Source organism: Bos javanicus, chromosome 16, assembly GCF_032452875.1.
Source record: "Bos javanicus breed banteng chromosome 16, ARS-OSU_banteng_1.0, whole genome shotgun sequence".
Classification (NCBI taxonomy): Eukaryota; Metazoa; Chordata; class Mammalia; order Artiodactyla; family Bovidae; genus Bos; species Bos javanicus.
In genome coordinates, this window is record NC_083883.1 from 552742 (window position 1) to 578618 (window position 25877).

The window sequence follows — 25877 nt, forward strand, 5'->3', positions numbered from 1 at the left end:
TCACGTGATTCTGCAGGCACTGATCACATGACTGATCAAGTATAGATCACGTGACTGAGCATGCACTGGTCACGTGGCTATCATACACTGATGACGTGACAGCACATGCACTGATGCCGTGGCTGATCAGGCACTGATCAAGTGTTTATCAGGCAGTGATCAGTGACTGACAGGCGCTGAGCATGGGACTGTGCACGCACTGATCACGTGGCTCCTCAGGAACTGACCACCTGACTGCGCATGCAGTGATCACGTGGCTGGTCGTTCACTGATCACGTGTTTATCATCCGGTGATCACGTGACTGACAGGCGCTGATCACGTGACTGTGCCGACAGTGATCACGTGGCTGGTCATGCACTGATATCGTGACTGAGCATGCACTGATCATGTGCCGGGAGCCGGGGAGGCATTCCACTCTGGACAAAGGTCATGAGGAAGGAGGCTCGGCATATGCAAATACGGGATCGAGACTCAGGAGTCCACCCGGATATTCTCGAGCATCTCCCCCCAAAAAAAACCAGAGTCTGCATACTGTATTGCTTTGTGCTCTCACCTCTGATTTCACTGGGGGCTGTCTCCCACCACCATCTCGCTCTATCTGTCAAAGAGTTAACTTACAGCTCCAATTCATAAAGTTCCTTGTCATTCTTCCCTTTAACTTCCAGCTGAGTCTCCATCTGGAGCACAGAACCCACCACGCTTACTAATTATGCCTGGGCTGCTAAGACCCACTCGAGAAGGTGTCTAGGGTGAGGCACCTTCCGCTATTCGAGAGGGTGCCTGCGACCTACGTAAGTGGTGCAAACTTCTTGTCTTGAAGTTTGATTGGTCTTCCGCGTAAACCAAGCTACTCAGTCTCTTTTCTCCACCGAATTTCCCTACTGAGCTCTCCTCATACTATTATTCTTGACATCTCTGATTAGCATATAAATAGTCGCCTAGGCCTTCTCTCCTTCGAATACCCTGGATCAGCTGGGGCTGGCCCCCGGCAGGTGGCGCCCGAACAGGGACCTCAGGAGGCAATACTCAAAGAGCTGAGCAGACACGAACCACGCAATCAGCAGGCAATGAGCATGGAGCTCAGCAGTGACGAATCATGCTTCTCAACTGGCAGTAATCAAGCCGGTTACCTGGCAGGAATCACGCAGCTCAGCTGGCAATTGTCAAGCAGATGAGCTGACAGGAATCACGCAGCTCAGCTGGCAATTGTCATGCAGATGAGCCGGCAGGAATCACGCCGTTCAGCAGGCCCTGATCACGTGACTCTGCAGGCACTGATCTCGTGGCTGATCAAGTACAGATCACGTGACTGAGCATGCACTGATCACGTGGCTATCATGCACTGATCACGGGACTGGGCATGCACTGATGACGTGGCTCATCAGGAACTGAGCACCTGACTGCGCATGCAGTGATCACGTGGCTGGTCGTTCACTGATCACGTGTTTATCATACAGTGATCACCTGATCCAGAGGCGCTGATCACGTGACTGTGCCATCAGTGATCAGGTGGCTGATCATGCCCTGATATCGTGACTGAGCATGGGCTGATCACATGGCTATCATGCACTGATCACGTGACTGCGCATGCACTGATGACGTGCCTGATCAGGCACTGATCACATGGCTCATCAGGCACTGATCACGTGTTTATCAGGCAATGATCAGTGACGGACAGGCACTGATCATGGGACTGTGCACGCACTGATCACGTGGCCATCATGCACTGATCACGTGACTGCGCAGGCACTGATGACGTGGCTGATCGGGCACTGATCACGTGTTTATCAGGCAATGATCAGTGACTGACAGGCACTGATCATGGGACTGTGCATGCACTGATCACGTGGCCATTATGCACTGATCACGTGACTGCGCAGGCACTGATGACGTGGCTGATCGGGCACTGATCACGTGTTTATCAGGCAGTGATCAGTGACTGACAGGCACTGATCATGGGACTGTGCACGCACTGATCACGTGGCCATCATGCACTGATCACGTGACTGCCCAGGCACTGATGACGTGGCTGATCGGGCACTGATCACGTGTTTATCAGGCAATGATCAGTGCTGACAGGCGCTGATCATGGGACTGTGCACGCACTGCTCACGAGGCTATCATGCACTGATCACCTGTCTGGGCATGCACTGATGACATGGCTGCTCAGGTACTGATCACATGGCTCATCATGCAGTGATCACGTGTTTATCAGGCAATGATCAGTGACTGACAGGGGCTGATCATAGGACTGTGCACGCAATGATCACGTGGCTGATCAGGAACTGACCATCTGACTGCGCATTCAGTGATCAGGTGGCTGGTCATTCACTGATCACGTGTTTGTCACACGGTGATCACGTGACTGAGAGGCGCTGATCACGTGACTGTGCCATAAGTGATCACTTGGCTGATCATGCACTGATCACGTGTTTATCAGGCAAAGATCAGTGACTGACAGGCGCTGATCATGGGACTGTGCACGCACTGATCACGTGGCTATCATGCACTGATCACCTGTCTGCGCATGCACTGATGACGTGGCTGATCAGGCACTGATCACATGGCTCATCATGCACTGATCACGAGTTTATCAGACAAGGATCAGTGACTGACAGGCGCTGATCATGGGACTGTGCACGCACTGATCACGTGGCTGATCAGGAACTGACCATCTGACTGCGCATGCAGTGATCAGGTGGCTGGTCATTCACTGATCACGTGTTTGTCACACGGTGATCACGTGACTGAGAGGTGCTGATCACGTGACTGTGCCATAAGTGATCACGTGGCTGATCATTTCCTGATATCGTGACTGAGCATGCACTGATCACGTGGCTATCATGCACTGATCACGTGACTGCGCATGCACTGATGACGTGGCTGATCAGGAACTGAGCACCTGACTGTGCCTGCAGTGATCACGTGGCTGGTCGTTCACTGATCACGTGTTTATCATATGGTGATCACGTGATTGAGAGGCGCTGATCACGTGACTGTGCCGTCAGTGATCACGTGGCTGATCATGCCCTGATAACGTGACTGAGCATGCACTGATCAGGTGGCTATCATGCACTGATCACGTGACTGCGCATGCACTGATGACGTGTCTAATCAGGCACTGATCACATGGCTCATCATGCACTGATCACGTGTTTATCAGGCAATGATCTGTGACTGACAGGCACTGATCATGGGACTGTGCACCCACTGATCACGTGGCCATCATGCACTGATAACGTGACTGCGCAGGCACTGATGACGTGGCTGATAGGGCACTGATCACGTGTTTATCAGGCAATGATCAGTGACTGATAGGCGCTGATCATGGGACTGTGCACGCACTGATCACGTGGCTGATCAGGAACTGACCACCTGACTGCGCATGCAGTGATCACGTGGCTGGTCGTTCACTGATCACGTGTTTATCATACGGTGACAACGTGACTGAGAGGCGCTGATCACGTGACTGTGCACGCAGTGATCACGTGGCTGATCATGCCCTGATATCATGATTGAACATGCACTGATCACGTGGCTATCATGCACTGATCACGTGACTGCGCATGCACTGATGACGTGGCTGATGAGGCACTGATCACATGGCTCATCATGCACTCATCACGTGTTTATCAGGCAATGATCAGTGACTGACAGGCGCTGATCATGGGACTGTGCACGCACTGATCACGTGGCTGCTCAGGAACTGACCACCTGACTGCGCATGCAGTGATAACGTGGCTGGTCGTTCACTGATCACGTGTTTATCATACGGTGATCACGTGACTAAGAGGCGCTGATCACGTGACTGTGCCGTCAGTGACAACGTTGCTGGTCATGCACTGATATCGTGACTGAGCATGCACTGATCATGTGCCGGGAGCCGGGGAGGCATTCCACTCTGGACAAAGGTCATGAGGAAGGAGGCTCGGCATACGCAAATCCGGGATCGAGCCTCAGGAGTCCACCCGGATATTCTCGAGCATCTCCCCCCCAAAAATCCAGAGTCTGCCTACTGTACTGCTTTGTGCTCTCACCTCTGATTTCACTGGGGGCTGTCCCCCACCACCATTTCGCTCTCTCTGTCAAAGAGTTAACTTACAGCTCCAATTCATAAAGTTCCTTGTCATTCTTCCCTTTAACTTCCAGCTGAGTCTCCATCTGGAGCGCGGAACCCACCACGCTTACTAATTATGCCTGGGCTGCTAAGACCCACTCGAGAAGGTGTCTAGGGTGAGGCACCTTTCGCTATTCGAAAGGGCGACTGCGGCCTACGTAAGTGGTGCAAACTTCATGTCTTGGAGTTTGATTGGTCTTTCGCATAAACCAAGCTACTCAGTCTCTTTTCTCCACCAAATTTTCTTACTGAGCTCTCCTCATACTATTATTCTTGACATCTCTGATTAGCATATAAATAGTCGCCAAGGCCATCTCTCCTTCGAATACCCTGGATCAGCTGGTGCTGGTCCCCAGCAGGGGGCGCCCGAACAGGGACCTCAGGAGGCAATACTCAAAGAGCTGAGCAGACACGAACCACCCAATCAGCAGGCAATAAGCATGGAGCTCAGCAGTGACGAATCATGCTGCTCAACTGGCAATAATCAAGAAGGTGACCAGGCAGGAATCACGCAGCTCAGCTGGCAATTGTCAAGCAGATGAGCCCACAGGAATCACGCAGCTCAGCTGGTAATTGTCATGCAGATGAGCCGGCAGGAATCACGCAGCTCAGCAGGCCCTGATCACGTGATTCTGCAGGCACTGATCACATGACTGATCAAGTACAGATCACGTGACTGAGCATGCACTGATCACGTGGCTATCATGCACTGATCATGTGACTGCGCATGCACTGATGACGTGGATGATCGGACACTGATCACGTGTTTATCAGGCAGTGATCAGTGACTGACAGGCGCTGAGCATGGGACTGTGCACGCACTGATCACGTGGCTCCTCAGGAACTAACTACCTGACTGCCCTTGCAGTGATCACGTGGCTGGTTGTTCACTGATCACGTGTTTATCATACGGTGACAACATGACTGTGAGGCGCTGATCACGTGACTGTGCCGTCAGTGATCACGTGGCTGATCATGCACTGATATCATGACTGAGCATGCACTGATCATGTGCCGGGAGCCGGGGAGGCCTTCCACTCTGGACAAAGGTCATGAGGAAGGAGGCTCGGCATACGAAATGCGGGATCGAGCCTCAGGAGTCCACCCGGATATTCTCGAGCATCTCCCCCCCCAAAAAAACGGAGTCTGCCTACTGTACTGCTTTGTGCTCTCACCTCTGATTTCACTGGGGGCTGTCCCCCACCACCATCTCGCTCTCTCTGTCAAAGAGTTAACTTACAGCTCCAATTCATAAAGTTCCTTGTCATTCTTCCTTTAACTTCCAGCTGAGTCTCCATCTGAAGCGCAGAACCCACCATGCTTACTATTTATGCCTGGGCTGCTAAGACCCACTCGAGAAGGTGTCTAGGTTGAGGCACCTTCCGCCATTCGAGAGGGCGCCTGCGGCCTACGTAAGTGGTGCAAAATTCTTGTCTTGAAGTTTGATTGCTCTCCCGCGAAAACCAAGATCCTCAGTCTTTTTCTCCACCGAATATTCCTACTGAGCTCTCCTCATATTATTCTTCTTTACATCTCTGATTAGCATATAAATAGTCGCCTAGGCCATCTGTCCTTCGAATACGCTGGATCAGCTGGGGCTGGCGCCTGGCAGGTGGCTCCCAAACAGGGACCTCAGGAAGCAGTACTCAAAGAGCTGAGCGGACACCAACCACACAATCAGCAGGCAATAAGCATGGAGCTCAGCAGTGACGAATCATGCTGCTCAACTGGCAATAATCAAACAGGTGACCAGGCAGGAATCACGCAGCTCAGCTGGCAATTGTCAAGCAGATGAGCCGACAGGAATCACTCAGCTCAGCTGGCAATTGTCATGCAGATGAGCCAGCAGGAATCACGCAGCTCAGCAGGCCCTGATCACGTGATTCTGCAGGCACTGATCACATGACTGATCAAGTATAGATCACGTGACTGAGCATGCACTGGTCACGTGGCTATCATACACTGATGACGTGACAGCACATGCACTGATGCCGTGGCTGATCAGGCACTGATCAAGTGTTTATCAGGCAGTGATCAGTGACTGACAGGCGCTGAGCATGGGACTGTGCACGCACTGATCACGTGGCTCCTCAGGAACTGACCACCTGACTGCGCATGCAGTGATCACGTGGCTGGTCGTTCACTGATCACGTGTTTATCATCCGGTGATCACGTGACTGACAGGCGCTGATCACGTGACTGTGCCGACAGTGATCACGTGGCTGGTCATGCACTGATATCGTGACTGAGCATGCACTGATCATGTGCCGGGAGCCGGGGAGGCATTCCACTCTGGACAAAGGTCATGAGGAAGGAGGCTCGGCATATGCAAATACGGGATCGAGACTCAGGAGTCCACCCGGATATTCTCGAGCATCTCCCCCCAAAAAAACCAGAGTCTGCATACTGTATTGCTTTGTGCTCTCACCTCTGATTTCACTGGGGGCTGTCTCCCACCACCATCTCGCTCTATCTGTCAAAGAGTTAACTTACAGCTCCAATTCATAAAGTTCCTTGTCATTCTTCCCTTTAACTTCCAGCTGAGTCTCCATCTGGAGCACAGAACCCACCACGCTTACTAATTATGCCTGGGCTGCTAAGACCCACTCGAGAAGGTGTCTAGGGTGAGGCACCTTCCGCTATTCGAGAGGGTGCCTGCGACCTACGTAAGTGGTGCAAACTTCTTGTCTTGAAGTTTGATTGGTCTTCCGCGTAAACCAAGCTACTCAGTCTCTTTTCTCCACCGAATTTCCCTACTGAGCTCTCCTCATACTATTATTCTTGACATCTCTGATTAGCATATAAATAGTCGCCTAGGCCTTCTCTCCTTCGAATACCCTGGATCAGCTGGGGCTGGCCCCCGGCAGGTGGCGCCCGAACAGGGACCTCAGGAGGCAATACTCAAAGAGCTGAGCAGACACGAACCACGCAATCAGCAGGCAATGAGCATGGAGCTCAGCAGTGACGAATCATGCTTCTCAACTGGCAGTAATCAAGCCGGTTACCTGGCAGGAATCACGAAGCTCAGCTGGCAATTGTCAAGCAGATGAGCCGACAGGAATCACGCAGCTCAGCTGGCAATTGTCATGCAGATGAGCCGGCAGGAATCACGCCGCTCAGCAGGCCCTGATCACGTGACTCTGCAGGCACTGATCTCGTGGCTGATCAAGTACAGATCACGTGACTGAGCATGCACTGATCACGTGGCTATCATGCACTGATCACGGGACTGGGCATGCACTGATGACGTGGCTCATCAGGAACTGAGCACCTGACTGCGCATGCAGTGATCACGTGGCTGGTCGTTCACTGATCACGTGTTTATCATACAGTGATCACCTGATCCAGAGGCGCTGATCACGTGACTGTGCCGTCAGTGATCAGGTGGCTGATCATGCCCTGATATCGTGACTGAGCATGGGCTGATCACGTGGCTATCATGCACTGATCACGTGACTGCGCATGCACTGATGACGTGGCTGATCAGGCACTGATCACATGGCTCATCAGGCACTGATCACGTGTTTATCAGGCAATGATCAGTGACGGACAGGCACTGATCATGGGACTGTGCACGCACTGATCACGTGGCCATCATGCACTGATCACGTGACTGCGCAGGCACTGATGACGTGGCTGATCCGGCACTGATCACGTGTTTATCAGGCAATGATCAGTGACTGACAGGCGCTGATCATGGGACTGTGCACGCACTGATCACGTGGCCATTATGCACTGATCACGTGACTGCGCAGGCACTGATGACGTGGCTGATCGGGCACTGATCACGTGTTTATCAGGCAGTGATCAGTGACTGACAGGCACTGATCATGGGACTGTGCACGCACTGATCACGAGGCTATCATGCACTGTTCACCTGTCTGGGCATGCACTGATGACATGGCTGCTCAGGTACTGATCACATGGCTCATCATGCAGTGATCACGTGTTTATCAGGCAATGATCAGTGACTGACAGGCGCTGATCATAGGACTGTGCACGCAATGATCACGTGGCTGATCAGGAACTGACCATCTGACTGCGCATGCAGTGATCAGGTGGCTGGTCATTCACTGATCACGTGTTTATCACACGGTGATCACGTGACTGAGAGGCGCTGATCACGTGACTGTGCCATAAGTGATCACTTGGCTGATCATGCCCTGATATCGTGACTGAGCATGCACTGATCAGGTGGCTATCATGCACTGATCACGTGACTGCCCAGGCACTGATGACGTGGCTGATCGGGCACTGATCACGTGTTTATCAGGCAAAGATCAGTGACTGACAGGCGCTGATCATGGGACTGTGCACGCACTGCTCACGTGGCTATCATGCACTGATCACCTGTCTGCGCATGCACTGATGACGTGGCTGATCAGGCACTGATCACATGGCTCATCATGCACTGATCACGAGTTTATCAGACAAGGATCAGTGACTGAAAGGCGCTGATCATGGGACTGTGCACGCACTGATCACGTGGCTGATCAGGAACTGACCACCTGACTGTGCATGCAGTGATCACGTGGCTGGTCGTTCACTGATCACCTGTTTATCATACGGTGATCACGTGACTGAGAGGCGTTGATCACGTGACTGTGCACGCAGTGATCACGTGGCTGATCATGCCCTGATATCGTGATTGAACATGCACTGATCACGTGGCTATCATGCACTGATCACGTGACTGCGCATGCACTGATGACGTGGCTGATGAGGCACTGATCACATGGCTCATCATGCACTCATCACGTGTTTATCAGGCAATGATCAGTGACTGACAGGCGCTGATCATGGGACTGTGCACGCACTGATCACGTGGCTGCTCAGGAACTGACCACCTGACTGCGCATGCAGTGATAACGTGGCTGGTCGTTCACTGATCACGTGTTTATCATACGGTGATCACGTGACTAAGAGGCGCTGATCACGTGACTGTGCCGTCAGTGACAACGTTGCTGGTCATGCACTGATATCGTGACTGAGCATGCACTGATCATGTGCCGGGACCCGGGGAGGCATTCCACTCTGGACAAAGGTCATGAGGAAGGAGGCTCGGCATACGCAAATGCGGGATCGAGCCTCAGGAGTCCACCCGGATATTCTCGAGCATCTCCCCCCCAAAAAAACCAGAGTCTGCATACTGTATTTCTTTGTGCTCTCACCTCTGATTTCACTGGGGGCTGTCCCCCACCACCATTTCGCTCTCTCTGTCAAAGAGTTAACTTACAGCTCCAATTCCTAAAGTTCCTTGTCATTCTTCCCTTTAACTTCCAGCTGAGTCTCCATCTGGAGCGCGGAACCCACCACGCTTACTAATTATGCCTGGGCTGCTAAGACCCACTCGAGAAGGTGTCTAGGGTGAGGCACCTTTCGCTATTCGAAAGGGCGACTGCGGCCTACGTAAGTGGTGCAAACTTCATGTCTTGGAGTTTGATTGGTCTTTCGCATAAACCAAGCTACTCAGTCTCTTTTCTCCACCAAATTTTCTTACTGAGCTCTCCTCATACTATTATTCTTGACATCTCTGATTAGCATATAAATAGTCGCCAAGGCCATCTCTCCTTCGAATACCCTGGATCAGCTGGGGCTGGTCCCCAGCAGGGGGCGCCCGAACAGGGACCTCTGGAGGCAATACTCAAAGAGCTGAGCAGACACGAACCACCCAATCAGCAGGCAATAAGCATGGAGCTCAGCAGTGACGAATCATGCTGCTCAACTGGCAATAATCAAGAAGGTGACCAGGCAGGAATCACGCAGCTCAGCTGGCAATTGTCAAGCAGATGAGCCCACAGGAATCACGCAGCTCAGCTGGTAATTGTCATGCAGATGAGCCGGCAGGAATCACGCAGCTCAGCAGGCCCTGATCACGTGATTCTGCAGGCACTGATCACATGACTGATCAAGTACAGATCACGTGACTGAGCATGCACTGATCACGTGGCTATCATGCACTGATGACGTGGCTCATCAGGCACTGATCACATGGCTCATCATGCTCTGATCACGTGTTTATCAGGCAATGATCAGTGACTGACAGGCGCTAATCATGGGACTGTGCACGCACTGATCACGTGGCTATCATGCACTGATCACTTGACTGCGCATGCACTGATGCCGTGGCTGATCAGGCACTGATCAAGTGTTTATCAGGCAGTGATCAGTGACTGACAGGCGCTGAGCATGGGACTGTGCACGCACTGATCACGTGGCTCCTCAGGAACTGACCACCTGACTGCGCATGCAGTGATCACGTGGCTGGTCGTTCACTGATCACGTGTTTATCATCCGGTGATCACGTGACTGACAGGCGCTGATCACGTGACTGTGCCGACAGTGATCACGTGGCTGGTCATGCACTGATATCGTGACTGAGCATGCACTGATCATGTGCCGGGAGCTGGGGAGGCATTCCACTCTGGACAAAGGTCATGAGGAAGGAGGCTCGACATATGCAAATACGGGATCGAGACTCAGGAGTCCACCCGGATATTCTCGAACATCTCCCCCCAAAAAAACCAGAGTCTGCATACTGTATTGCTTTGTGCTCTCACCTCTGATTTCACTGGGGGCTGTCTCCCACCACCATCTCGCTCTATCTGTCAAAGAGTTAACTTACAGCTCCAATTCATAAAGTTCCTTGTCATTCTTCCCTTTAACTTCCAGCTGAGTCTCCATCTGGAGCACAGAACCCACCACGCTTACTAATTATGCCTGGGCTGCTAAGACCCACTCGAGAAGGTGTCTAGGGTGAGGCACCTTCCGCTATTCGAGAGGGTGCCTGCGACCTACGTAAGTGGTGCAAACTTCTTGTCTTGAAGTTTGATTGGTCTTCCGCGTAAACCAAGCTACTCAGTCTCTTTTCTCCACCGAATTTCCCTACTGAGCTCTCCTCATACTATTATTCTTGACATCTCTGATTAGCATATAAATAGTCGCCTAGGCCTTCTCTCCTTCGAATACCCTGGATCAGCTGGGGCTGGCCCCCGGCAGGTGGCGCCCGAACAGGGACCTCAGGAGGCAATACTCAAAGAGCTGAGCAGACACGAACCACGCAATCAGCAGGCAATGAGCATGGAGCTCAGCAGTGACGAATCATGCTTCTCAACTGGCAGTAATCAAGCCGGTTACCTGGCAGGAATCACGCAGCTCAGCTGGCAATTGTCAAGCAGATGAGCCGACAGGAATCACGCAGCTCAGCTGGCAATTGTCATGCAGATGAGCCGGCAGGAATCACGCCGCTCAGCAGGCCCTGATCACGTGACTCTGCAGGCACTGATCTCGTGGCTGATCAAGTACAGATCACGTGAATGAGCATGCACTGATCACGTGGCTATCATGCACTGATCACGGGACTGGGCATGCACTGATGACGTGGCTCATCAGGAACTGAGCACCTGACTGCGCATGCAGTGATCACGTGGCTGGTCGTTCACTGATCACGTGTTTATCATACAGTGATCACCTGATCCAGAGGCGCTGATCACGTGACTGTGCCGTCAGTGATCAGGTGGCTGATCATGCCCTGATATCGTGACTGAGCATGGGCTGATCACGTGGCTATCATGCACTGATCTCGTGGCTGAACATGCACTGTTCACGTGGCTGATCACACACCTCTCACGTGACTGATCATGCACTGATCTCGTGGCACCCATGCACTGATCACGTGGCTGATCATACTCTGCTCACGTAACTGATCATGCACACATCTCGTGGCTATCATGCACTGCTCACGTGGCTGGTCATGCAATGGTCACGTAGCTACCATATACTAGTCACGTGACTCCTCATGCACAGGTCACGTAAACGATCATGCACTGTTCACGTGACTGATCATGTACTGATCACGTGACTGATCATGCACTTATCACGTGGCTATCATGCACTGCTCATGTGGCTGATCATGCAATGATCATGTAGAAACCATGTACTGGTTACGTGACTAATCATGCACTGATCACGTAATTGATCCTGCACTGATCACATGGCTCATCATGCACTGATCACGTGACTGTTCACGCACTGATCACTTGACTGATCATGCACTGATGACGTGGCTATAATGCACTGATCACGTGGCAGATCATACACTGTTCACGTGCCTGGTTATGCACAGATCACGTGACTAATCATGAACTGATCACGGGGCTATAATTCACTGATCACGTGGATATCATGCACTGATTACGTGCCTGTCATGCACAGATCACATGGCTATCATGCACTGATCACGTGGCTGAACATGCACTGCTCACGTGGCTATCATGCACTGATCCCGTGGCTGATCATACACTGATCACGTGCCTGGTCATGCACAGATCACGTGACTACTCATGAAGTGATCACGTGGCTAACATGCACTGATCACGTGGCTATCATGCACTGATCACGTGGCTGATCACACACGTATCACGTGACTGATCATGAACTGATCACGTTGCTATCATGCACTGATCACGTGGCTGATCATACACTGTTCACGTGACTGATCATGTACAGATCATGTGACTAATCATGAAGTGATCAAGTGGCTATCCTGCACTGATCACGTGGCTGATCACACACGTATCACGTGACTGATCATGCACTGATCACGTGGCTATCATGCACTGATCACGTGGCTATCATGCACTGATCACGTGGCTGATCATGCAATGATCACGTAGTCACCATGTACTGGTCACGTGACTGATCATGCACTGATCACCTGACTGATCATGCACTGATCAAGCGACTGATCATGCACTGTTCACGTAACTGATCATGCACTGATCACGTGGCTATCCTGCACTGATCCCGTGGCTTATCATACACTGATCACGTGGTGGTCATGCACAGATCACGGGACCACTCATGAAGTGATCACGTGGCTATCATGCACTGATCACGTGGATATCATGCACTGATCACGTGGCTGATCACACACGTATCACTTGACTGATCATGCACTGATCACGTGACTGATCCTGCCCTTATCACGTGGCTATCATGCACTGCTCCCGTGGCTGATCATGCAATGATCATGCAGCTACCATGTACTGGTCACATGACTGATCATGCACTGATCACGTAATTGATCATGCACTGATCACCAGGCCTATCATGCATTGATCATGTGACTGATCATGTGCTGATCATGTTTGGTGTGATACACTGATCATGTGCCTCTGGAGGCAATGAACAAAGAGCTGAGTAGGCAGGAATCAGTCAGCAGGCAATAATCTTGGAACTCAGCTCTGAGAAATCATGCTGCTCAGCTGGCAAAAATCGAGTAGATGAGCAGGCAGGAATTACGCAGCACAGGTGGAAATTGTCAAAGAGATGACAGGCAGGAATCGTGAAGCTCAGCTGGCAATTGTCCAGCAGATGAGCAGAGAGTAATCACGCAGCTCAGCAGGCCCTGATCACGTGACTGAGCATGCACTGTTCACGTGGCTGATCACACACCTATCACGTGACTGATCATGCACTGATCACGTGGCTCTCATGCACTGATCACGTGATTGCGGATGCACTGATCATGTAATTGTATGCACTGATCACGTAGCTATCATGTACTTTTGACATAGCTGATCATGCACTGATCATGTGACTGATCATGCACTGATCACGTAGCTATCTTGCACTGATCACTTGGCTGATCATACACTCATCATGGGACTGATCATGCACTGATCACGGCGCTATGATGCATTGATTACATGACTCCACATGCACTGATCACGTTGATGATAATACACTGATCATGTGACTGATCATGCACTGAGCACGTGACTGACCATGCACTGATCACGTGACTGATCATGCACTGATCACGTGGCTATCATGCACTGATCACGTGGCTATCATGCACTATCACGTGGCTATCATGCACTGATCACGTGACTGATCATGCACTGATCTCATGGCTATCATGCACTGATCACTTGGCTGGTCATACACTGATCACATGCCTGGTCATGCACAGATTACATGACTGATCATGCACTGATCACGTGACTGATCATGCACTGATCACGTGGCTATCATGCACTACTCACGTGGCTGATCATGCAATGATCACGTAGCTACCATGTACTGGTCACGTGACTGATCATGCACTGATCACGTAATTGATCATGCACTGATCACGTGGCTGATCATGCACTGATCACCTGACTGATCATGCCCTGATCACGTGGCTCATCATGCACTGATCACGTGGCTATCATGCACTGCTCACGTGGCTGATCAGGCAATGTTCGCGCAGCTACGTGTACTAGTCACATGACTGATCATGCACTGATCACGTAATTGATCATGCACTGATCACCTGGCTTATCATGCATTGATCATGTGACTGGTCATATGCTGATCATGTTTGGTGTCATACACTGATCATGTGCCTCTGGAGGCAATGAACAAAGAGCTGAGTAGGCAGGAATCAGTCAGCAGGCAATAATCATGGAACACAGCTCTGAGAAACCATGCTGCTCAGCTGGCAATAATCAAGTAGATGAGCAGGCAGGAATTACGCAGCACAGGTGGAAATTGTGAAGGAGATGACAGGCAGTAATCGTGCAGCTCAGCTGGCAATTGTCAAGCAGATGAGCAGACAGTAATCATGCAGCTCAGCAGGCCCTGATCACGTGACTGAGCATGCACTGTTCACGAGGCTGATCACACACCTATCACATGACTGATCATGCACTGATCACGTGGCTCTCATGCACTGATCACGTGATTGCGCATGCACTGATCACATAATTGTATGCACTGATCACGTGGCTATCATGCACTGATGACGTGGCTGATCATGCACTGATCATGTGACAGATCATGCACTGATCACGTAGCTATCTTGCACTGATCACTTGGCTGAGCATACACTAATTACGGGACTGATCATGCACTGATCACGGCGCTATCATGCATTGATTACATGACTCCACATGCACTGATCACGTGGTTGATCATACACTGATCACTAGACTGATCATGCACTGATCACGTCTGTATCATGCACTGATCACATGACTGCCCATGCACTGATCACGTGGATGATCATACACTGATAATGTGACAGATCATGCAGTGATCACGTGGCTATCATGCACTGATCAAGTGGATGATCATACTCTACTCACGTGGGTGATCATGCAATGATCACGTAGCTACCATGTACTGGTCACGTGAGTGATCATGCACTGATCACGTAATTGATCAGGCACTGATCAAGTGACTTATAATGCACTGTTCACGTGACTGACCATGCAGTGATCACGTGACTGATCATGCACTGATCACGTGGCTCTCATGCACGGATCACGTGATTGTGCATGGACTGATCACGTAATTGTATGCACTGAACTCGTGGTTATCATGCACGGCTAACGTGGCTGATCATGCAATGATCACGAGGATACCATGTACTGGTCACGTGACTGGTCATGCACTGATAATTTGGCTGATCATGCACTGATCATGTGGCTGATCATACACTGATCACGTGACTGATCATGCACTGATCACGTGACTGATCATGCAGTGATCACGTGACTATCATGCACTGATCACATGGCTCGTCATACACTGATCACGTGCGTTTTCATGCACAGATTATATGACTGATCATGCACTGATACCGTGACTGAGCATGGACTGATTACATGACTATCATCTAGTGATCACGTGACTTAATTGCGCTGGTCCTGTGACTGATAATGTGCTGATCATGTTTGCTATCATACACTGATCATGTGCCTCTGGAGGCAATAAACAAAGACCGGAGTAGGCACGAATCAAACAGTCAGCAGGCAACAATCATGGAACTCAGCCGTGAGGAATTATGCTGCTCAGCTGGAAATAATCAAGCAGTTGAGCAGGCAGGAATTATGCAGAACAGCTGGCAATTGTCAAGCAGATGACAGGCAGGAATCCTATGCTCAGCTGGCAATTGTCAAACAGATGAGCAGACAGTAATTATGCAGCTCAGCAGGCCCTGATCACGTGACTGAGCATGCACACTTCACGTGGCTGATCATACACTGATCACGTGATTGATCATGCACTGATCACTTGGATATCATGCACTGATCACGTGGCTGATCATACACTGTTCACATGTCTCAGCATGCGCTGCTCACGTGGCTGATCATACACTGCTCACGTAACTGATCATGCACTGATCACGTGGCTATTATGCACTGATCACGTGGCTGAACATGCACTGGTCACGTGGCTATCATGCAGAGATCCCGTGGCTGATCATACACTGATCACGTGCCTGGTCATGCACAGATCACGTGACTATTCATGAAGTGATCACGTGGCTAACATGCACTGATCCCGTGACTATCATGCACTGATCACGTGGCTGATCACACACCTATCACATGACTGATCATGAACTGATCACGTGGCTATCATGCACTGATCACGTGCCTGATCATACACTGTTCACGTGTCTGACCATGCACTGCTCACGTGGCTGATCATACACTGCTCACGTAACTGATCATGCACTGATCACGTGGCTATCATGCACTGATCACGTGGCTGAACATGCACTGTTCACATGGCTATCATGCTCTGCTCACGTGGCTGGTCATGCAATGATCACATAGTAACCATGTACTGGTCACGTGACTGATCATGCACTGATCAAGTAATTGATCCTGCACTGATCATGTGGCTCATCATGCACTGATCACGTGGCTTATCACACACGTATCACGTGACTGATCATGCACTGATCACGTTGCTATCATGCACTGATCACGTGGCTATCATGCACTGACACATGCACTGATCACATGGCTCATCATGCAATGATCACGTAGCTACCATGTACTGGTCACGTGACTGATCATGCACTGATCACGTAATTGATCCTGCACTGATCACGTGGCTCATCACGCACTGATCATGTGGCTGATCACACACGTATCACGTGACTGATCATGTACAGATCACGTGACTAATCATGAAGTGATCAAGTGGCTATCCTACACTGATCACGTGGATATCATGCACTGATCACGTGGCTGATCATGCACTGATCACGTAGCTACCATGCACTCGTCACGTGACTGATCATGCACTGATCACGTGACTGATCCTGCACTGATCACGTGGCTATCATGCACTGCTCCTGTGGCTGATCATGCAATGATCACGCAGCTACCATGTACTGGTCACATGACTGATCATGCACTGATCACGTAATTGATCATGCACTGATCACCTGGCTTATCATGCACTGATCATGTGACTGACCATGTGATGATCACGTTTGGTGTCATACACGATCATGTGCCTCTGGAGGCAATGAACTAAGAGCTGAGTAGGCAGGAATCAGTCAGCAGGCAATAATCTTGGAAATCAGCTCTGAGAAATCATGCTGCTCAGCTGGCAATAATCAAGTAAATGAGCAGGCAGGAATTACGCAGCACAGGTGGAAATTGTGAAGGAGATGACCGGCAGGAATCGTTCAGCTCAGCTGGCAACTCTCAAGCAGATGAGCAGACAGTAATCACGCAGCTCAGCAGGCCCTGATCACGTGACTGAGCATGCACGGTTCACGTGGCTGATCATACACTGATTACGTGTTTGATCATGCACTGATCACTTGGATATCATGCACTGATCACGTGGCTGATCATACACTGTTCACATGTTTGAACATGCACTGCTCACGTGGCTGATCATACACTGTTCACGTAACTGATCATGCACTGATCACATGGCTATCATGCACTGATCACGTGGCTGAACATGCACTGTTCACGTGGCTATCATGCAGTGATCCCGTGGCTGATCATACACTGATCACGTGCCTGGTCATGCACAGATCACGTGACTACTCATGAAGTGATCACGTGGCTAACATGCACTGATCACGTGGCTATCATGCACTGATCACGTGGCTGATCATGAACTGATCACATTGCTATCATGCCCTGATCACATGGCAGATCATACACTGTTCACGTGACTGATCATGTACAGATCATGTGACTAATCATGAAGTGATCAAGTGGCTATCCTGCACTGATCACGTGGATATCATGCACTGATCACGTGGCTGATCACACACGTATCACGTGACTGATCATGCACTGATCACGTGGCTATCATGCACTGATCACGTGGCTATCATGCACTGATCATGTGGCTGATCATTCAATGATCACGTAGTTACCATGTACTGGTCACGTGACTGATCATGCACTGATCACGTGACTGATCATGCACTGATCACGTGACTGATCATGCACTGATCAAGTGACTGATCATGCACTGATCACGTAACTGATCATGCACTGATCACGTGGCTATCCTGCACTGATCCCGTGGCTTATCATACACTGATCACGTGCCTGGTCATGCACAGATCACGTGACCACTCATGAAGTGATCACGTGGCTATCAAGCACTGATCACGTGGATATCATGCACTGATCACGTGGCTGATCACACACGTATCACTTGACTGATCATGCACTGATCACGTGACTGATCCTGCACTGATCACGTGGCTATCATGCACTGCTCCCGTGGCTGATCATGCAATGATCACACAGCTACCATGTACTGGTCACATGACTGATCATGCACTGATCACGTAATTGATCCTGCACTGATCACTGGCCTATCATGCATTGATCATGTGACTGATCATGTGCTGATCATGTTTGGTGTGATACACTGATCATGTGCCTCTGGAGGCAATAAACAAAGAGCTGAGTAGGCAGGAATCAGTTAGCAGGCAATAATCTTGGAACTCAGCTCTGAGAAATCAGGCTGCTCAGCTGGCAAAAATCAAGTAGATGAGCAGGCAGGAATTATGCAGCACCGGTGGAAATTGTCAAAGAGTTGACAGGCAGGAATCGTGAAGCTCAGCTGGCAATTGTCCAGCAGATGAGCAGAGAGTAATCACGCAGCTCAGCAGGCCCTGATCACGTGACTGAGCATGCACTGTTCACATGGCTGATCACACAGCTATCACGTGACTGATCATGCACTGATCACGTGGCTCTCATGCACTGATCACGTGATTGCGGATGCACTGATCATGTAATTGTATGCACTGATCACGTGGCTATCATGTACTTCTGACGTAGCTGATCATGCACTGATCATGTGACTGATCATGCACTGATCACGTAGCTATCTTGCACTGATCACTTGGCTGATCATACACTAATCACGGGACTGATCATGCACTGATCACGGCCATATCATGCATTGATTACATGACTCCACATGCACTGATCACGTTGATGATCATACACTGATCATGTGACTGATCATGCACTGAGCACGTGACTGACCATGCACTGATCACGTGACTGATCTTGCACTGATCACGTGGCTATCATGCACTGATCACGTGGCTATCATGCACTATCACGTGGCTATCATGCACTGATCTCGTGGCTATCATGCACTGATCACTTGGCTGGTCATACACTGATCACATGCCTGGTCATGCACAGATTACATGACTGATCATGCACTGATCACGTGACTGATCATGCACTGATCACGTGACTGACCATGCACTGATCACGTGACTGATCATGCACTGATCAGTTGGCTATCATGTACTGATTACTTGGCAGATCATACACTGATCACGTGACTGATAATGCACTGATCATCTGGCTATCATGCACTCATTACCTGGCTATCGTGCACTGATCACGTAGTTGATCATACACTGATCACGAGACTGATCATGCACTGATCACGTGGCTATCATGCACTGATCACGTGGATATCATGCACTGATCACATGGCTGATCACACACGTATCACTTGACTGTTCATGCACTGATCACCTGACTGACCATGCACTGATCACGTGGCTATCATGCACTGCTCCCGTGGCTGATCATGCAATGATCACACCACTACCATGTACTGGTCACATGAGTGATCATGCACTGATCACGTAATTGATCATGCACTGATCACCTTGCTTATCATGCATTGATCATGTAACTGATCATGTGCTGATCATGTTTGGTGTCACACACTGATCATGTGCTTCTGGAGGCAATGAACAAAGAGCTGAGTAGGCAGGAATCAGTCAGCAGGCAATAATCATGGAACTCAGCTCTGAGAAATCATGCTGCTCAGCTAGCAATAATCAAGTAGATGAGCAGGCAGGAATTATGGAGCACAGGTGGCAATTGTCAAGGAGATGACAGGCAGGAATCGTGCAGCTCAGCTGGCAATTGTCAAGCAGATGAGCAGACAGTAATCACGCAGCTCAGCAGGCCCTGATCACGTGACTGAGCATGCACTGTTCACGTGGCTGATCACACACCTGTCAGGTGACTGATCATGCACTGATCACCTGGCACTCATGCACTGATCACGTGGCTGATCATACTCTGCTGACGTAACTGATCATGCACACATCACGTGGCTATCATGCACTGCTAACGTGGCTGGCCAGGCAATGATCACGTAGCTACCATATACTGGTCACGTGACTCATCATGCACAGATCACGTAAATGATCATGCACTGTTCACGTGACTGATTATGTACTGATCACGTGACTGATCATGCACTGATCACGTGGCTATCATGCACTGCTCACGTGGCTGACCATGCAGTGATCATGTAGCAACCCTGTACTAGTCACGTGACCGATCATGCACTGATCACGTAATTGATCCTGCACTGAACACGTGGCTCATCATGCACTGATCACGTGACTGTTCACGCACTGATCACTTGACTGATCATGCACTGATCACGTGACTGTTCACCCACTGATCACCTGACTGATCATGCACTGATCACGTGTCTATAATGCACTGATCACGTGGCGGATCATGCACTGTTCATATGCCTGGTCATGCACAGATCACGTGACTAATCATGAACTGATCACGTGGTTATAATTCACTGATCACGTGGATATCATGCACTGATTACGTGCCTGTCATGCACAGATCACGTGAATAATCATGAACTGCTCACGTAGCTATCATGCACTGATCACGTGGGTGATCATACACTGTTCACGTGTCTGATCATGCACTAATCACATGGCTATCATGCACTGATCTCGTGGCTATCATGCACTGATCATGTGGCTGATGATGCAATGATCACGTAGCTACCATGTACTGGTCACGTGACTAATCATGCACTGATCACGTAATTGATCATTCACTGATCACGTGGCTGATCATGCACTGATCACGTGACTGATCATGCACTGATCACGTGGCTGATCATGCACTCATCACGTGGCTGTCATGCACTGCTCACGTGGCTGATCATGCAATGATCACGCAGCTACCATGTACTGGTCACATGACTGATCATGCACTGATCACGTAATTGATATTGCACTTATCACGTGACTGATCATGCAATGATCACGTGACTGACCATGCACTGATCACGTGACTGATCATGCACTGTTCAGTTGGCTATCATGCACTGATTACTTGGCTGATCATACACTCATCACGTGACTGATAATGCACTGATCATCTGGCTATAATGCACTGCTCATGTGGCTGATCATGCAATGATCACATAGCTACCATGTACTGGTCACGTGAGTGATCATGCACTGATCACGTAATTGATCATGCACTGATCAGTTGACTTATCATGCACTGTTCAAGTGACTGTTCATGCACTGATCATGTGACTGATCATGCACTGATCTCGTGGTTATCATGCATGGCTCATGTGGCTGATCATGCAATGATCGCCTAGCTACCATGTACTGGTCACGTGACTGATCCTGCACTGATCACGTACTTGATCATGCACTGATCATGTGGCTGATCATGCACGGATCACGTGGCTGATCATAAACTGATCACTTGACTTATCATGCACTGATCCTGTGACTGATCATGCACTGATCACGTGGCTATCATGCACTGATCACTTGGCTGGTCATACACTGATCACGTGACTGGTAATGCACTGATGACGTGGCTGATCATGCACTGATCACTTGGCTAGTCATACACTGATCACGTGACTGGTCATGCACTGATCACGTGGCTGATCAAGAACTGATCACGTAATTGATCCTGCACTGATCACGTGGATATCATGCACTGATCACGTGGCTGATCACACACATAACACGTGACTGATCATGCACTAATCACGTGGCTCATCATGCACTGATCACGTGGCTATCATGCACAGATATCAGGCACTGATCACGTGGCTGATCACACACGTATCACGTGAGGATCATGCACTGATCACATGGCTATCACGCACGACTCACGTGGCTGATCATGCAATGATCACGTAGCCACCATATACTGGTCACGTGACTGATCATGCACTGACCACGTAATTGATCCTGCACTGATCACGTGACTGATCATGCACTGTTCACGTGACTTATAATGCACTGATTACGTGGCTATCCTGCACTGATCACGTGGCTTATCATACACTGATCACGTGCCTGGTCATGCACTGATCACGTGGCTATCAGGCACGGATCACGTGCACGGATCACGTGGCTATCATGCACTGATCACGTGGCTATCATGCACTGATTACTTGGCTGATCACACACTGATCACGTGACTGATAATGCACTGATCATCTGGCTATCATTCACTCAATACCTGGCTATCGTGCAATGATCACATGGTTGATCATACACTGATCACGTAGACTGATCATACACTGATCACGTGCTATGATCATGCACTGATCATCATGACTGCCCATGCACTGATAAAGTGGATGTTCATACACTGCTCATGTGTGATCATGCACTGATCACTTGGCTATCATGCACTGCTCACGTGGCTGATGATGCAATGATCACTTAGCTACCATGTACTGGTCACGTGACTGATCATGCACTGATCACGTAATTGATCCTGCACTGATCTCGAGGCTATCATGCACAGCTCACGTGGCTGATCATGCAATGATCACGTAGCTCCCATGTACTGGTCACGTGAGTGATAATGCACTTATCAGGTGACTTATCATGCACTGTTCACGTGGCTGATCACACACGTATCACGTGACTGATCATGCACTGATCACGTGACTATCATGCACTGATCACGTGGCTATCATGCACTGATCACGTGGCTGATGATGCAATGATCACTTAGCTACCATGTACTGGTCACGTGACTGATCATGCACTGATCACCTAATTGATCCTGCACTGATCTCGAGGCTATCATGCCCAGCTCACGTGGCTGATCATGCAATGATCACGTAGCTACCATGTACTGGTCACGTGAGTTATCATGCACTGATCACGTGACTGATCATACACTGATCACCTGCCTGGTCATGCAGAGATCACGTGACTAATCATGAACTGATCACGTGGCTATCATGCACTGATCACGTGGCTGATCATACACTGTTCACGTGACTGATCATGTACATATCATGTGACTAATCATGAAGTGATCAAGGGGCTATCCTGCACTGATCACGTGGATATCATGCACTGATCACGTGGCTGATCACACACGTATCACGTGACTGATCATGCACTGATCACGTGGCTATCATGCACTGATCACGTGGCTATCATGCACTGATCACGTGGCTGATCATGCAATGATCACGTAGTTACCATGTACTGGTCACGTGACTAATCATGCACTGATCACGTGACTGATCATGCACTGATCAAGTGACTGATCATGCACTGTTCTCGTAACTGATCATGCACTGATCACGTGGCTATCCTGCACTGATCCCGTGGCTTATCATACACTGATCACGTGCCTGTTCATGCACAGATCACGTGACCACTCATGAAGTGATCACGTGGCTATCATGCACTGATCACGTGGCTATCATGCACTGATCACGTGGCTGATGATGCAATGATCACTTAGCTACCATGTACTGGTCACGTGACTGATCATGTACTGATCACGTAATTGATCCTGCACTGGTCTCGTGGCTATCATGCACAGCTCACGTGGCTGATCATGCAATGATCACGTAGCTACCATGTACTGGTCACGTGAGTTATCATGCACTGATCACGTGACTGATCATACACTGGTCACGTGCCTGGTCATGCACAGATCACGTGACCACTCATGAAGTGATCACGTGGCTCTCATGCACTGATCACGTGATTGCGGATGCACTGATCATGCAATTGTATGCACTGATCACGTGGCTATCCTGTACTTCTAACGTAGCTGATCATGCACTGATCATGTGACTGATCATGCCTGATCACATAGCTATCTTGCACTGATCACTTGGCTAATCATACACTCATCACGGGACTGATCATGCACTGATCATGGCGATATCATGCATTGATTACATGACTCCACATGCACTGATCACGTTGATGATCATACACTGATCATGTGACTGATCATGCACTGAGCACGTGACTGACCATGCACTGATCACGTGACTGATCATGCACTGATCACGTGGCTATCATGCACTGATCACGTGGCTATCATGCACTATCACGTGGCTATCATGCACTAATCACGTGACTGATCATGCACTGATTTCGTGGCTATCATGCACTGATCACTTGGCTGGTCATACACTGATCACATGCCTGGTCATGCACAGATTACATGACTGATCATGCACTGATCACGTGACTGATCATGCACTGATCACGTGGCTATCATGCACTACTCACGTGGCTGATCATGTAATGATCACACAGCTACCATGTACTGGTCACATGACTGATCAGGCAATGATCACGTAATTGATCATGCAGTGATCACCTGGCTTATCATGCATTGATCATGTGACTCATCATGTGCTGATCAGGTTTGTTGTCATACACTGATCATGTGCCTCTGGAGGCAATGAAAAAAGAGTTGTGTAGACAGGAATCAGTCAGCAGGCAATAATCATGGAACTCAGCTCTGAGAAATCATGCTGTTCAGCTGGCAATAATCAAGTAGATGAGCAGGCAGGAATTACGCAGCACAGGTGGCAATTGTCAAGGAGATGAGAGGCATCAATCATGCAGCTCAGCTGGCAATTGTCAAGCAGATGAGCAGACAGTAATCACGCAGCTCAGCAGGCCCTGATCACGTGAATGAGCATGCACTGTTCACGTGGCTTTTCATACACGTATCACGTGAATGATCAAGCACTGATCACGTGATTGTGCCTGCACTGATCACGTAATTCTATGCACTGATCTCGTGGCTATCATGCACGGCTCACGTGGCTGATCATGCAATGATCACCTAGCTACCATCTACTGGTCCCGTGACTGATCATGCACTGATCATGTGGCTGATCATGCACTGATCACGTGCCTGGTCATGCACAGATTACATGACTGATCATGCACTGATCACGTGACTGATCATGCACTGATCACGTGACTGATCATGCACTGATCACCTGCTGATCATGCACAGATCACGTGACTAATCATGAACTGTTCACGTAGCTATCATGCACTGATCACCTTGCTGATCATGCACTGATCATGTGGCTATCATGCAATGATCACGTGGCTATCATGCACTGTTCACGTGGCTGATCATGCACTGATACCGTGACTGAGCATGGACTGATCACATGACTATCATGTAGTGATCACGTGACTTAATGGCGCTGATCATGTGACTGATCATGCGCTGATCATGTTTGCTATCATACACTGATCATGTGCCTCTGGAGGCAATAAACAAAGAGCTGAGTAAGCACGAATCAAACAGTCAGCAGGCAACAATCATGGAACTCGGCTCTGAGAAATCATGCTGCTCAGCC